This window comes from Triturus cristatus, chromosome 1_2, assembly GCF_964204655.1.
Source record: "Triturus cristatus chromosome 1_2, aTriCri1.1, whole genome shotgun sequence".
Classification (NCBI taxonomy): Eukaryota; Metazoa; Chordata; class Amphibia; order Caudata; family Salamandridae; genus Triturus; species Triturus cristatus.
Window position 1 is genome coordinate 389,095,535 of NC_140580.1, and position 16,773 is coordinate 389,112,307.

The window sequence follows — 16,773 nt, forward strand, 5'->3', positions numbered from 1 at the left end:
AGATGTCTACATGCTGACTACCATCCATGATGAAAGCACTGCACCTGTGACTGTTTGGGGTCAGGTTGCTGAAGCGCGCAAACCTGGTGTTGACAGAGTAGATCAGAGGTTGGAACCTTACGCTGCTCTTCGTAAGGCTTACATTTGGTACAAGAAGTTGGCTATCCATCTTTTCCACTTGGCAACCTTTAATGCTTTTGTTGTGTTCCAGGATTCTTGTCCTGAGTCAAAGATGACTTTTGCTAAGTTTCAGGAGTCAGTAATAGGCAGCCTTTTTTTAGTGGAACAGGCAAGTGTTCCTAGAGTTGGAGTGGTAGAGGATGTTGCTAGATTGAAAGATCGCCACTTTCCTGATCACATTCCTCCCACACCCTCAAAAGACTTTCCCAGTAGGAGATGTAGAGTCTGTTGGCGAAGAGGTACGTGGAAGGAGACTCGTATGTACTGCCCCGTCTGTCCTTCTAATCCTGGGCTGTGTGTCCCTGCTTGTTTTAGAGCATACCACACGCAAAATAATGTTTGGGAGCATCCATGAGTGATAAAGTGAACTGCGTGGTCTGTATTCTTTAAAAAATGTGATTCTGTTTCAATGTTGGCATTAGTGCAATGTATTTAGTTTCTGATTTTGTGTTAGTAGATTTGTATCTATTTGCAATTTGTTTGTGTTTTTATTTTTGTCTAAAAAAAATCCAAAATGTGATGGCGGTGTGTGTAGGCTGGCGCTTGGCTGGCTAGCTGAGTACCACTCCACGCAATCCATCAAATTGTGTGGTTGCTGTGTCAGGAACGTGGGCATGTGAAAGTGATGGGCCCATGAATGGCTCTGTCTGCTGGTGTGAGTGTTGTAATGTGATGGGTTTGCGGCTGGCGGTGTGAATGGTTTTGTATGTGTCACACGTATGAAAGGTGTATGAATGGCCTGTAAAGTGGTTGGTGCCTTGTCGTGGCTTTACAGCTCACAAGCTGTGAGTCAATGGTTCAGTTTCTCGCCCTTTCAATTATTAACAGTGCATTTTATTTTTGTGAAATCACTTGCTTATACAATTGTATATACTGAACCATCACTCACCCTCGTGCCAAATCCAACCAGTATGTGTGTGTGCTTGAGGATTAGATGGCTGTGCAGTAATATTTGTCTTTCTGAAGCAGGGTGTACCTTGTCCCTTTTTGTGAATGTTGTAATGTGTTGTTTTTGTGCCTGGTGGTGTGAATGGTCTTGTGTGTATCACATATGAAAGGTGTGTGAATAGCCTGTAAAGTGGTTGGTGCCTTGCCGTGGCTTTACAGCTCACGAGCTGCGAGTCATTGGTTCGGTTTTTTGTCCATTTAATTATTGCATTTCATTTTTGTGAAATCTCTTGGTAATAAAATTGAATATACTGAACCATCACTCGCCTTCATGCCAAATCCAACCAGTATGTGTGTGTGTTTGAGGAATAGATGGCTGTGCAGGAATCTTTGTCTTTTTAGTTTCTCTGCCAATGTGTACGTTCCATGTAAGAATAACCCACCAACTGTAGATATTGTCGTAAACCCATGGGAGTTCATGGTGATGTCTCTCTTGTGAATTCCAAAAAGCTATTTTATCCACAATGTCCTGCAAACCTCAAAATGTCTGTCACATTTTCCTTGCAATATTGTGCCGAAATTCTCACGCTGTAGAAACAAACAACTAATTATGTTAAAAGATCTGGTTTTGCAAGGGGGATCATCTGGGTTTTTGGCCCGGTGCTCGACGGCCATCTAGGGAAACCTATCAAACCCATACAGTCCTGAAAACTAGACACACGGGGGCTTCCAGGGATGTATGACTTGCGTTGATCCCCCAACAGTTCCTTACCCACAATCCCCTGCAAACCTCAATTTTAGCTGAACAAATCACTTTTTTCACACATTTTTCTGTGGGAAAGTTGTGGCATCACCGGGCTCACACAAATTTCCCACCACCCAGCGTTACCCCAGGTCTCCTGGTAAAAATGGTGCCTCACTTGTGTGGGAAGCCCAAGTACCCGCGACAGGCAAGGGCCCAAAACGTAGTGAGGCGACATCAACATTGCCTATCAAAAAATGTTTTGGGCTCTTGCCTGTCGCGAGTACTTCAGCCTCCCACACAAGTGAGGCACCATTTTTACTGGGAGACCTGGGGGAATTCTTGGTGTTGGGAAATTTGTGTGAGCCTTGTGATGCCACAACTTTCCCACACAAAAATGTGTGAAAAAAAGTGATTTTTTCAGCTAAAATTGCGGCGTGCAGGGGATTCTGGGTAAGGAAACATTGGCGGATCAACCCAAGCCATACCTCCCTGGAAGCCTCCGTGGGTCTAGTTTTCAGAAATGTATGGGTTTGGTAGGTTTCCCTAGATGGCCGCCGAGCACCGGGCCAAAAAGCCAGGTGACCCCCCTTGCAAAACCAGGTGGTTTTGAGATGGGCAATATTGATGACAACTCACTACGTTTTGGGCCCTTGCCTGTCGCGGGTACCTGGGCCTCCCACACAAGTGAGGCACCATTTTTAACGGGAGACCTGGAGGAACGCTGGGTTGTGGTAAATTTGTGTGAGCCCGGTGATGCCACAACTTTCCCACACAAAAATGTGTGAAAAAGTGATTTTTTTCAGCTAAAATTGAGGTTTGCAGGGGATTCTGGGTAAGGAAACTTTGGGGGATCCACGCAAGCCATAACTCCCTGGAAGCCCCCGGGTATCTAGTTTTCAGAAATATATAAGTAGGTTTCCCTAGGTGCCGGCAGAGCTAGGGTTCACAAACTACTGCTAGGCACTTTGCCAAAAAAGGGTCATTTTTCACTGCGAAATTGAGGTGTGACCACGTTGTGTTTTGCGCCGTTTCCTGTCGCGGGCACTAGGCCGACCCACACAAGTGATGTATCATTTTTCTCGTAAGACTTTGGGGAATGCGGGGTAGGTGGAAATTTGTGGATCCACGCAGATTCCAGAACTTTCCACCACAGAAATGTGGGGAAAATGTGTTTTTTTTGACAATTGTTTAGGTTTGCAAGGGATTCTGGGTAACAGACCCTGGTGGGTGGCAGTCAAGTCACCCAATCCTGAATTCCCCTGGGCGTCTAGTTTTCATAAATATATAGGTTTGCTAGGTTTCCTAAGGTGCCCGCAGAGCTAGGGTTAAAAAATTATAGCTAGGCACTTTGCCAAAAAAGGGTCATTTTTCACTGCAAAATTGAGGTGTGACCACGTTGCATTTGGTGCCGTTTCTTGTCGCGGGCACTAGGCCGACCCGCACAAGTGAGGTACCATTTTTCTCGTAAGACTTTGGAGAATGCGGGGTGGATGGAAATTTGTGGATCCACGCACATTCCAGAACTTTCCACCACAGTAATGTGGGGAAAATGTGTTTTTTTTGACAATTTTTTAGGTTTGCAAGGGATTCTTGGTAACAGACCCTGGTGGGAGGCAGTCCAGTCATCCCATCCTGAATTCCCCTGGGTGTCTAGTTTTCAAAAATGTATAGGTTTGCTAGGTTTCCCAAGGTGCCCGCAGAGCTAGGGTTAAAAAACTACAGCTAGGCACTTTGCCAAAAAAGGGTCATTTTTCACTGCGAAATTGAGGTGTGACCACGTTGCGTTTTGCGCCGTTTCCTGTCGCGGGCACTAGGACGATCCGCACGAGTGAGGTACCATTTTTTTTGTAAGACTTTGGGGAACGCGGGGTGGGTGGAAAATTGTGGATCCACGCAGATTCCAGAACTTTCCACCACAGAAATGTGGGGAAAATTTGTTTTTTTTGGACAATTTTTTAGGTTTGCATGGGATTCTGGGTAACAGAACCCGTTGGGAGGCAGTCAGGTTCTCCCATCCTGGATTCCCCTGGGTGTCTAGTTTTAAAAAATGTATAGGCTTGCTATGTTTCCCTAGGTGCCAGCAGAGCTAGTGTTCAATAACTACAGCTAGACACTTCGCAAAAAAAGGTTACATTTTCATTGTGAAAATGTGGTGTGTTCACATTGGGTTTTGAGCCATTTACTGTCGTGGGCACTATGCCTACCCACCCAAGTGAGGTACCATTTTTATCGGGAGACTTAGGGTAATTCAGATTTGTAAAGCAACTGTTATTACCTATTGATTTTTTATGCATTTATGCCTTCCAAATGAAAGTCTTTGTGTAAAAAAGAAGTCATTTTGAAAAATGATGATAATTCTCATGCTAGTATGAGTATTCCCAATTTCGAAAATGTGCAAATATGTACTGTTTCTAAACTCTATAATTTCTTCCCATTTCAGAAATACATAGGTGTCTCTCATACCGATTTTTCCATGTATACATTTTCCCATAATAATTGCTATATACCCGGAACATAATAAAAAACCATTGCAAATTGCTGCTCAGTTTTTGACTTTGGGTTCATCGGGTCCTTGGTGAACCTACAAGTCCTATATATCCCCACAACCAGGAAGGCCCAGCGGATGTAACGGTATATTGCTTTTAAAGAGCTGTCATAATTAGAAGAAGTTACAGGTAAAAACGTTGACACAAAAGGCTGTTTATTTCAACTAATTTTCAATTTTTCCTATAATTAACTGTTAGTTTCTATAAAGAAAGCTTGATGGATCTACAAAAATGACCCCTTGCTGAATTTAGAATTTTATCTACTGTTCTAAAATGTATAGCTTTCCAGGATCCATTATTGCTTTCATACCCATTTCTACCACTAACTGGAGGGAGGTTTAAAGCACCAAAAATAGCAAAAATAGGCTATGTCCCAGAAAAATGCCAAAAGAGTGTAAAAAATGTTGGTTTTCTGACAAAAGTCGGTCAATCCCAAAAAGTTGGGAAATGGTGATTTCAGCCCCACAATCCCTTTTTTGATACCATTTGCAGAGAAGAACCCAGGCACTTTCATTTGCAGCCCATTCCCCCCCCCCCAATTTTTTTTTGCTGTATTTTGGTTAATTTCTGGGACCCCTCCAGGGGAATCCATAAACCCTGGGTACCTCTACGATCCCCAGGATATTGGAAGAAAAGGATGCAAATTTGGCGTGGATACCTTATGTGGTCAAAAAGTTACAGGGGCCTAAGCGCACACTAACCCAAATATCCCAAAAAAGGCTTAGCACAGGAGGGGGAAAAGGCCTAGCAGTGAAGGGGTTCACAGATATCATAAGAAACAAAACACTTAATTATCTTGTTCGAAATATGGAGGCAAGACATTACAGGTATCATGATAGCTGAACTTCACTTCAATCTTCCATTTATTTTGTGCTTGCGTGGATGTCTTTGAAAAGTAAGTCTGCAGTCCACATTAGGAGGTAGTCTTTACAAAGGGATCACACAATCAGGACCAACTAGTCCTCTGTTCTTTTAGTGTGCATCCAAGAGAGATTGTAAAGAATTTCAATTTGGAAGGCTTCTCCAGTGAAAATGTTGACACATTTTGGCCCTTTCACATGTGACCTCATTAAGAAATTGTACGGGTAGATGTTCGTAAGTTGTGCAGGTGTCACAGTGCTGCAGCAGAGAGGCTTCCGCTGAGCAGTTTGTAGATAGGGCTACTGAAAGGGCACATGCCAAGGTCCTATTAAAAAGGAACATACAACGCATGGGTGAGCACGTCACCCAGGGGCTGCGCGGCTTGATATCGATGGTTGAAAAAAATCCATAGACTCGTTCCTTTCAGAAGTTGGATGTTGCCTGTTGTTCAACATCTGCTTTACTGGCCGTCATTCCTATGGATTTGTATTAGTGTGTATTTATAGGAAAATTTGTTTTTCAATCCGTAGGTACCATTTTCAGGTAGACCTGAGCTGAATTAATGGAGTTCCACTATGTGGAACTCCGTGAAGTGACAAAAAAACTCTGCCGTGCTCTGCAGAGTTCCGCAAGCGGCGGAGTGAGGTAAGTTGAGCTCTTGCACTGATTTCTAGCACCAGGCATTTGTCCCATGCTGTAAAATTAGGGTGAACTGAAACACGCACAGGGCAAGAGGGCACAGCTTTTTTCTGCAGCTTGAGTAGATGTTCTACACGAGCAGCAGGTTTCTCAGCGTGAGCAGTAGCGACCTTCCGCGACCGCCCGAGTTGAGAAATCTCGCTGGGAGGTGGTCCAGCATTGGGTTTTCCTCCCTCACACTCGTCAACTTAATGTTGGCGAGCCGCGAGAGAGGAAAAACTCCCTCCACATCGCTATGCAGAGGTTTTCAGCACTCCACCCTGTACGCGGAGAATGGAGTGGAAAAAACTCTGCAAACTCGATGAGCAGAGTGGAGTTTACCACCCAAGCCTAATCGAAAGTACCAGCTATGCAGCTTGCCCTCAATCTATCTGCAGACTTTAATGCACTGAATTACAAAGGATTATTAGAAATTCTGAAACACAAAGGGATTTTATGGTCAAGTCCTGAACTAGCTCTCTTCTTTTCTCTCAAACACATACCAGATAGTGGAGATTGGTAAAACCACCAGCAGCAGGTCAATGATGTCATGCAACAACACTCAATGCTCCTTACCAACTCCAACACAATTCATATCACCCATTAAGTATGCTTTTGACCGCTACCAGAATCTCCCTACAAAAATATGCTGACTCCAAGAAGCAGCAGTAATTTAAACCTTGACTTTCGAGATGGCAGCACACACGACGCAACATGGCTGCTGTGCCTGCCAAACAACGATGAATTACCACCAAACGGGAACATTATTTGACTGTTCTTTTGCAGTGAGTTTTACTCATGGCATGCAGTATTTGGGGAGAGGTATGCAGGGCTTTTTGGTGCCATTAGAGTGAAGTGCGCTTTAATGTTGTTTCCTCCATTGAAACTCCTCTCTTTCTGCAGTTTTGAGAGGAGTAGTGAGGAGGTGGGCGCTTCCCTCATAAACACCTCTCTTCCTTCAGCTTGCTTGCCACCTTCTTAAAGGGATTTTTTAGTTGTCTGCTCTTGCCTGGAAACTACCCATTCAGGAATTTAAAGGGTTTTTTCTTTCTCTATCAGAATCTGGTGTAGCAGCCTTCAATTGAAAAGCATTATAACAGTCCTTTATGTTCCTTACCTGCACATTTTATCAGAGAAGCACTACTAATTTAGACTTGAATATTGGCAATATTTTACATTTTCAACATCTTCTAAGCTTCCATATACGTAACTGATGCTGCAAAGTGGAATTCAAACCAGCGTCAGCTCACTCAAATAAACGCCGCTGTCCACAAATTCTAAGGTTCTAGACGTACAAGAAACCCCACTGAATAAGATTTTGGAAGAAATTCAGGCTGTTCATTTTAACACAGACACCATATGCTCGGACATTAAAAATATTCAACAAGACATTTCCTCCCTCGCTGTGAAGGTAGCAGACAATGAGATTAAAATCTGTGATAATACCAAAGCCATTGCAACTCCATTCGTCCATCAGGTTGCTTCTCTTCAGACTGCCGGACTTAACTTGGAAAATATAAATAGACAATACAATCTACGCATATTTAATATCCCAGAGAATATTGAGGGGCAAAGTTGTCACATTTCTTAGAAGCTACATTAGCAAAGCTCCTAAATATAAAATTTCAAGAATGTTTCAAAATTGACAAAGCTCACAGAATTCCCTCTCAGCGAAAACCTAATCAGAATAAACCATGACAAATCATAGTTAAAGTGTTGAGACACCATCATCTCCGACTTATTAGGAAGGCTGCACGTGAACTCCCAAATCTTCTGATTGAGGGGAATAAAGTCTTTATTTATCAAGACCTTGCAAAAAAGACAGTACAAATCCTACAACAGTTTTCAGACTTGCGGCCTTCAATTTGAGATGATGGAAGTACGGCCTCTTTGACCCTTCTATAATGCGTATACGGAAAAATGATGTTTCCAAGTCCTCCTCTTCACCTTCAGATGTGATACCATTTTTAGACCAGCATGAGCCTATTGTAATGGAGTTTCAACTTTCAGTGTCTACTGACTAAAGTTTATTCCCCATCATAGCTGACATATTTTTATCATGGCAGGTGTATGCTACTCTTGCTTCATGCCTTAATCTCTAATGTTCCATTTGTTATAAGGTCTTGACTGATGACCTCCATATATGTTTTCTGTCATGTTTTACCTCTCTTTTATATGAGCTACTTCTTTTTCACTGTCGTTTTTTTTTCTCTCAGTGTTTCTATCTTTCGATAACTTGATGTGACTCAGCAACACAAGCTGGCTGTTGTTTCTTTGAATTTTAAAGGTTTACAGCATCCTGTCTGCATTCACATTTCAGCCCAATAAGTCTTTTCATCTTTTGAAATCATTTTCTTCTACTACCAAATCAGTTGATTTTTGGAGATTAGCACACCCTACAGACAAAGAATTTACTTTATTTTCTAATGCGCACTTTACTCTCTCCAGGATTGACTATCTATCGGCCTCATGAAGCTTATGCCTCATGATTACTGATCCCAATATAAAACCTATTACAATTTCTGATCATGCTTTAATCTCCTTCTCCCTATCCCTATCAGATTTCTGTTCTACCAATAGGAGATGGAAAATGAACTCTGATATAGTTCTTAACCCAAATAAGTCCAAAAAACGTACATGTACCATAAATGATTACTTTCTACACAATAACTCTGGTGAGACTTCCAAAATTATCCATCAGAACATATTTAAAGCATTAAATCGAGAAGCCACAATTTCTATTATGAATCATGAAAATAAAACATTTTATTCTCACCTCTCTAAATTATAGGATCGAATAATGGATCTTGAAAGGTTTTTCATTTCGTCACAAGGTTCACAATAGAAATATCAACTTCAGGAGCACAGATATGAATACAACAATATGCTCAGTAAAAGAGCAGGGTTACTTATCTGATCAACTTTTGGCTAACTATTTACGCATTAAAAAAGATAAAACTCAAATACCTGCCATTAAAAGGAATGTTGGTACCTTGCTCAGTACAACAGAGGATACATCAAGAGAGTTTTTCTCTTTTTATACCTCCTTGTATCATAAGCCTACAGTTCTCCATGAGGATGTCATTAATAAATTCCTTAAAATTGACAGTTACCTCCCATTTCTGATACAGATAGACTTACTCTAGAAAATCCTATTGACATTCAGGAAATTACTATGGCCACCAAATCGTTAAACTTCAGTAAATCACCAGGTCCAGATGGTATCCCAGCTGAATTTTACAAATGTTTTCAAACTCAACTCTCTCCTATTCTGCTTTCATTATTTACGGAATTCCAACATTCTTCCTTGATTGGTGGCTCTTTCAATGAAGCCACCATCATTGTTCTCCCAAAACCCCAAAAAATGGTACTTTGGTTTCCAATTATCATCCCATATCCCTCATTAATCAGGATTGTAAAATATACACCAAAATCTTAGCAAATAGGTTATCACGCATACTCTCCTCAATTGTCCGACCTGCCCAGGCTGGATTTATGAAGGGTAGATTGTCAGCTGATAACGCTCATTTAATATGCCATGTCCTTTTGCTAAGGATCTCAAATATCCATTGGGCCTATTGGCCATAGATGCGGTGTAAGCATTTGATAGATCAAACTGGCAATTTTTATTTAAAACACTGGAAACTTTTCATTTTGGCCCCATATTTCTACAAATGGTTAGAGCCCTATAGTCAGCACCTTCTGTTTCCTTTTATGTCAATCATACCCTTTGTACTCCATTCAATGTATATAGAGGTATACAACAAGGTTTCCCATTATACCATTTATTATTTCTTATTGCCATTAAACCTCTCTTATGCTTTTTCCTCATTACTTAACAATATACAGGTGTTGTTTTTAAAAATACTATAGTAAAAGTTTCTGCTTTTGCTGATGATCTTTTATTATATATAAAGGATCCTCTTGCTCCTCTACCTATCATTCTTGATATTATTCAACAGCATACAGATATCTCACGTTATTCTTTGAATATCAGTAAAACTGAGTTTGTTCTACTAAATATTTTATGCAACTCTACAGTGATAGCAACTACCAACATATTGTGGTCACCAAAGACACTAAAGTATTTGGGGATAACATTTGCTGATTCTATTAAAAATAGAATTGAAATCAATTTCTCTAAAATATTAACCATCACAAAAGAGAAACTTGATAAATGGTCAACCCTTCATTTAAACTGGTGGGGATGTATTGAAGCACTGAAAGGGACTAATACACCACAAATTCTTGACAATTTATTTACGATTCCCAAAGGTTTTTCTTCTACTTTCTCTGCAGAATTACATAAATTGCTCACTAAATTGATTTGGAATAACAAACCTGCACGCCTTAGTCTTAAAACTTAAAAAATTCCCAAATGTGAAGGAGGAGCTAGCCTATCTGATTTCAAGAAATACCACATATCTTCTCTTGTTGCACATTGCTCAATATGGTTCCAAAATATTCAACCTTCTAATTGACCCAAATGGCTTACATTAGAGAAAATCTTACTAAAGCCCTATCCTCTATCTGCTCTCCTAACCATGACTAACAGCAAATTTGGAAAGCGTTCATCCTCCATTGCAGCTTCAAAGACTGGCCTTTTATCTTTTGATGAATTTTTTTTACAATTGATATTAAATCGTCTAAAAAAGTTTCCTTTGGTTTAATCCCAAACTCTAATTAAATAAACATATCTTTTTCTGGAATTCATGGATTAATGTTCGTATTTTTTATATTGCTGATATGTGTCAAGGAAATATGTTCTATTCATTTGACAAACTAAAAGCCAAATGTAATTTGCCTCAATCTGAATTTCCTGTATCTGAATTACTATTAAATACCATCCTTAATATATATGGTGATTTGCTATCTTCTGCTAAGTTATCTAATATGGAGTTTCATATAGGTCTGTTTAGCCAAACAGGATATATAGTTTCTAAAGTATGTAAAAAACTTTCTGCTCATCCTTCCTCCTTTATGGCTCTAAATCAAAAATGGTCCTCATACATAACTATGCAATCTTCAAATGTAAAATGGAAGGATATTTAGGGATCTAATAACACTAGTTATCTCTGGGCCACTCTTACACAAACTAATATTTATATACTATATCATTGTTTTTGGTCCCCTGCTAAATTATTCAAAGATAAACTCTAAGATTCACCAAGCTGTTGGCATTGTAAAATGGCTACTGGAGATTTGCAGCACATAATATATAATTGTCCAATCATTTTTAAATTTTGGTCTGAATTGTGGAATATCATTACCCAGCTATTTAAAATCCAAGTACCTTGATTGTTTCTTTATGTGCTTTTATTCTTTTTATTTTGTTCTATCTATTTATTTATTCATATGGATCAATATATTGATATAAGTTTTTGTTTCCATATTTCTCATGTAATGGCTCCCATATTGAATTCCTTAAAGTTACAGTATTCTTTTTTGCATTGTATTCACTGTATACTATAATTAAAATGTAATAAATATATATGATCTAAAAAACAATACCTTTACTTTCAATTCCATGGCCTCACCATCGTTCTCCCTCCCTCTGTGCAACCTCATCTCTTTCTCTGCCCCATCTGTTCCTCCATGCCTTTCCAGCATCCCTTTCAACCAACCTTTCTTTTTCCCTCACTACTCTAAACCTCACCTGCTTATACCACACTTCGCATCTCACCTTACTATTCTCTTACTCAGCCTTTCATCTCTCTATGAACATTCACTACCTTACATCTCTACCTGTATACCTCACCCCCTCTCTGTACCCTACTCTTCTCCCATTCTCTACATGTCCTCCTCCCTATCTTTAAAAAGCTCTCTGTCTCAAAGCTTGCCTCTGCATCATTTTCTTTCTCCCTCTGTTTTTTTTGTAAAGTTCTGGCTACCGATTTAGTTCATATCCCTCCCTACAATCACGATCTCCCTACACCACTTCTGCCTCTACCTCCTATCTCCCTATACGTCATCTATCTAACTGACCATTCTTTTCATTTATTTTCTGCTCACTCCTCTCTCCCTGCCCCATTTCTCTTAATCGATGAAGCAAGAGATCACTGTCTTGTCAGAAGTGTACACAGAGGAAGAGGAGCGGGCAAACAAGGCGATCCAATTTTTGGAGCTTGCCTTGATTTTCACTGTTTAAACAAGGATGGCAGTTATAAAAGCGGGCATGTATCTAATTACAAATATGTACAATATCAAGTGCTATGTGCCTATGTCTTATATTAATATTATGCACATGCCCAGAGCACAAACTGACCAGACCTTTCTTATTAATGATGGAGTCCCGAATAAAAAGAAAGGGCCTTATCAAACCTTGATCACATTTTCTCTTGGCATTTTTCAGCTGCTAGATACTGGACATCAGGACCTTTTGTCTGTTTTTTCATTTCCTTTTTTATGAAAGTTCAATATATTGTTCAGTAATGTTTGGCATTATGGAGGCTTGAATGAACTGAAATGGGTAACAAATTCAAAGTTGTTCTGAACACGGGAGAACTAAAATGCGATGCCCTCCCTGCCCCCCCCCCCGAATACCACAGTGCCCATCTTTGCACCGGCCCTCCTCCTATCCTATCAGGTTTGCATTCCTTCTACTTCAATGTCAACTGTTCATTTATTTCTCTCCTATTTTTGTGTTTTTGTTTTCTCCCTTAAACTGTCTCCAAAAAACTAGATGTTATAAAGTAATCATGTGTGAAACTTTGTTCATAATTGCAACCATTGAAACAATTAATTGTTACTTAATTCAATGAAAACCTGTGAGTTGTTTTTTATACACTTGCACTATCTCCTCCTAAAAAAGCCATTTCCTCTCTGTATGAAATAATTGTTCTAATGTAAAGATCACTGACGACTTTATATCTCTAGTTTATGTCACATAAAAACACTAATTAAACAAATCTCTGCCCATTGCAAAGATGCATCATTTTCATGTCTAGATTTAACATCTGAGCTCATAGGCCCTGGAAGCAAGAATTCTGGGGCTGCTGCAGCACCCCAAAATAAATATGCTGGGTTTCAGAAGTTAAATGAGAATTAAAGATGCCTTTAAATTTTATTTTTATTTTGACATTGCTTCAAAGATAGAGGTCAAATGGAAGGCTATGTCTTCTAACTAATTTACTTTACTTTCTCTGACTGTAAAGTTAGAGGATTTTGTAAAGCAACTATTTAACAATCTTGATGGGACACAGGGAGTGTGAAAGGAAAGGCTTAAAAAAGTCAGTTTTTTTTATAAACAACAACACTCAAATACCTGTAAATGAACTGTAAAACTATTTCAAAACATATCAGCAGTTAAGAAAGCACGAATGTAATTCTGTAATTTTTGTCATTCTGAAGTATGATGAAAACAAAGACTTAATAGGCAATGCGCAAATTATAAATATATATGCCCTCCTATTTCTTGCTGCCGCGGCGGACGGCCGAAGGATTCCAAGGCCCATAGTGCCCCTTGCCTAGGACCTCACAGAAGAGGAGGGGTTTGCCTGAAGCACCTTATTTGAGCACTCCCTGATCCCACTGTGCAGGACGGACTTGTGTTTGTTGAGACCACAGAGGGCAACCAAAGGACTCCAAGGCCAATACTGCCCCTTTCCTAGAGGAGGAGAGGCTTGCCTGAAGCTCTATATTTTAACGCTGCCAGATCCTGCTGAATGGGACGCACCTGGGCTAGGAGTGGGACTGTCTGTCTCCATATGACACTGGTTTGGGCTTCCCTCCAACAGCTGAGGGTGTTCCTTTTAACTATTCATAGAACTTTGGAGGTGAGAATTATTTTACATTTCAACCCCTTTCAGCCTTCCAAAATGGGTAGGAGAAAAGTGTCAGGTGTCAAAAGTACAGCTCCTGGACCCAGACATGATCTAGCACTTTGGACAAATGTCATCATCAGAGCCATTGATGTATTGAATGAAGACATTGAGCTCACTGAGCGCCGCCACTCTACAGATATTTTGGTCCATGGTATTTTGACTTGCCCTCCTGACTCCCTGCTACATACCTTGTCCCCTGAGGGCTTGATTTAGTATACCAGTAATTCACAGGTGGCAGGTCAAATGCCATCTTGCCCTGCAGTGGCTTCCCCCTGGCCATGCCTCTTGCCAAGCATAATAAAAAAAGCTGGTAAAATTCCCATTGTTGTTAGCAGTGAACCTGGAAACAATACTGAGGACAGCTCATCCTTTTCTTGATGCAACTGCACTTCCTGACCTGGATGCTGTTAGCGACAGATAGGTCAGCAAGTTGGAGATCCTATTTAGGGATCTGTTTAGGTATCTAGTTAAGTCCGTGGTCAATAGGGTGGGGCTGAGCGGTCTCGTGACACAGGTCAGGATGGAAGGTGTCGCTCAGGACCGGATTTGAGTACAACCCTCCAGTTCATTGCCTATGATTGAAGCGCAGCATAGAACTAGTCTAGTAATGGTGGATAAGGTGGCAACCCGGGCCTGTTTAGCAACTCAGGCCCATATTAACCCTAGCAGTGAGGCCCCAGATTTTAATCCTTTTCGTATGACTCTACTTGCCTCCTCATCTACTATAAAAGTTCCTGCCCGACCATCTGCTGTTCGTTGGATAGATTTACAAGGTCCTACATGAAAGCTACCAATTATCAACACGCTGTCCTTATATAGTTATCTCGCCGAATGTCCCTCCACTTGCTGAAAGCATTACTGAGAATTACACCCACTTAAAAATATGGTGTCTCACTGGATTTTTTGTTTTTTGATCTGAGAAACTTCATCAAAATTGTATTCCTAACATTTTCTGCTTGGATTGGACCCTCTCTGAAACACTTTGCAAGAGGCAGCATTGTAATTGATTTTAAAAATTCAAAGCTGGCTAGTTTCCTTCTCTGTAGGGTATTCAAACTTTTTGGGGGAAATATCAATATTCAAGTATACCCCTAGGTTAAATTTATAAACTGAGTATGTGCCTCATTCCTACTTGGGCCATCAAATCTAGCCCCTCTGCTACACCAGATGAAAGCCCCAATTTTTCGCAAAGCCACTTTTCTCCACTCAAATGCCTGAATGGCTGAGACTGACCGAATTTGGTAGATCCAGGCTGTAATGTCATTACAGCAGCTGAATGGCCCCTCACTCCTCTACTGCTTTTGCACAAATTTCTGTTTTTTTGCACGTAGTGAGTTGGGATGTCACTGAGTGTGCCCCAAAGTCAGAATCTAATGTTTGTCTAAACTTTATACAATCTCTTGACATTATAGCTCCTCAGGAACATGGGACACATAAGAAATTTTGCATAATAGTTTTAGTTTTCATTCCATTCCTGACCTCCCTTCAAATATGGGTGAAGTTAAGAAGTGGGGCTATCTGTTTGGGTGAATCTCTCTCTTAATGCTAAGATTACCCCAATCAATACTGCCAGACAAGTGATACAGACATTTTCAATTAAATGTTGTAATAATCTTTCTCTTTGCATGTTAAATTTTTATAATGAGGACTTTTCGCATTCCAATATTGCACAGTTTGGAAAATTATTTGAAATAGTGGACATAACGCTTTCTTGAAAACAAAGTCTTACGAAGGAGAGTCACATTTTAATTTGTGGAGACTTTAATACTGTAGATAGCCTTTATTGAGACCCTAGCAAAAACCGGGGAACAACCTTTACAACGCAACTGTTACAACGCACTACACTTACAACGCATTTTTTACAACGCATAATCCATTACAACGCATGACATTACAACGCATGACACTACAACGCATTTTTAAAAACTACCTTTACAACGCATACCATTACAACGCCTACCATTACAACGCATAATATTACACTACACTATCCAACACTTACCCTACTGTTGCACCCCCTGGAGTTAGAATAGTAATTTTTACCCCTATACTATCCAACACTTACCCTACTGTTGCACCCCCTGGAGTTAGAATAGTAATTTTTACCCCTATACTATCCAACACTTACCCTACTGTTGCACCCCCTGGAGTTAGAATAGTAATTTTTACCCCTATACTATCCAACACTTACCCTACTGTTGCACCCCCTGGAGTTAGAATAGCAATTTTTACCCCTATACTATCCAACACTTACCCTACTGTTGCACCCCCTGGAGTTAGAATAGTAATTTTTACCCCTATACTATCCAACACTTACCCTACTGTTGCACCCCCTGGAGTTAGAATAGTAATTTTTACCCCTATACTATCCAACACTTACCCTACTGTTGCACCCCCTGGAGTTAGAATAGTAATTTTTACCCCTATACTATCCAACACTTACCCTACTGTTGCACCCCCTGGAGTTAGAATAGTAATTTTTACCCCTATACTATCCAACACTTACCCTACTGTTGCACCCCCTGGAGTTAGAATAGTAATTTTTACCCCTATACTATCCAACACTTACCCTACTGTTGCACCCCCTGGAGTTAGAAAAGTAATTTTTACCCCTATACTATCTAATACTTACCTTAAATGCAATTAAATATTATGCGTTGTAATGGTATGCGTTGTAATGGTAGTTTTTAAAAATGCGTTGTAGTGTCATGCGTTGTAAGTGTAGTGCGTTGTAATGGATTATGCGTTGTAAAAAATGCGTTGTAAGTGCATGCGTTGTAAAAGTGTGCGTTGTAACGTCATACATCCGCAAAAACCAGGTGCTGTCCCACATTTCTTATGGCTCAATTAGTCGGGGGCAAGAGTTGGCCATTTATTCTCTGAAAAGTGAGCAAATTAGGACTCATGATCTTAGCTGTGCTAATATCATTAATTTACAGACCTTTGTCATTTATCAAATTTTCATATCCAGAGTCCTGACCTATTTGGTTGGTAAATGTGAGCCAGTCGATCTGTGCATTGGAGATTATAAACCTTTTACTCTGACCCTTGA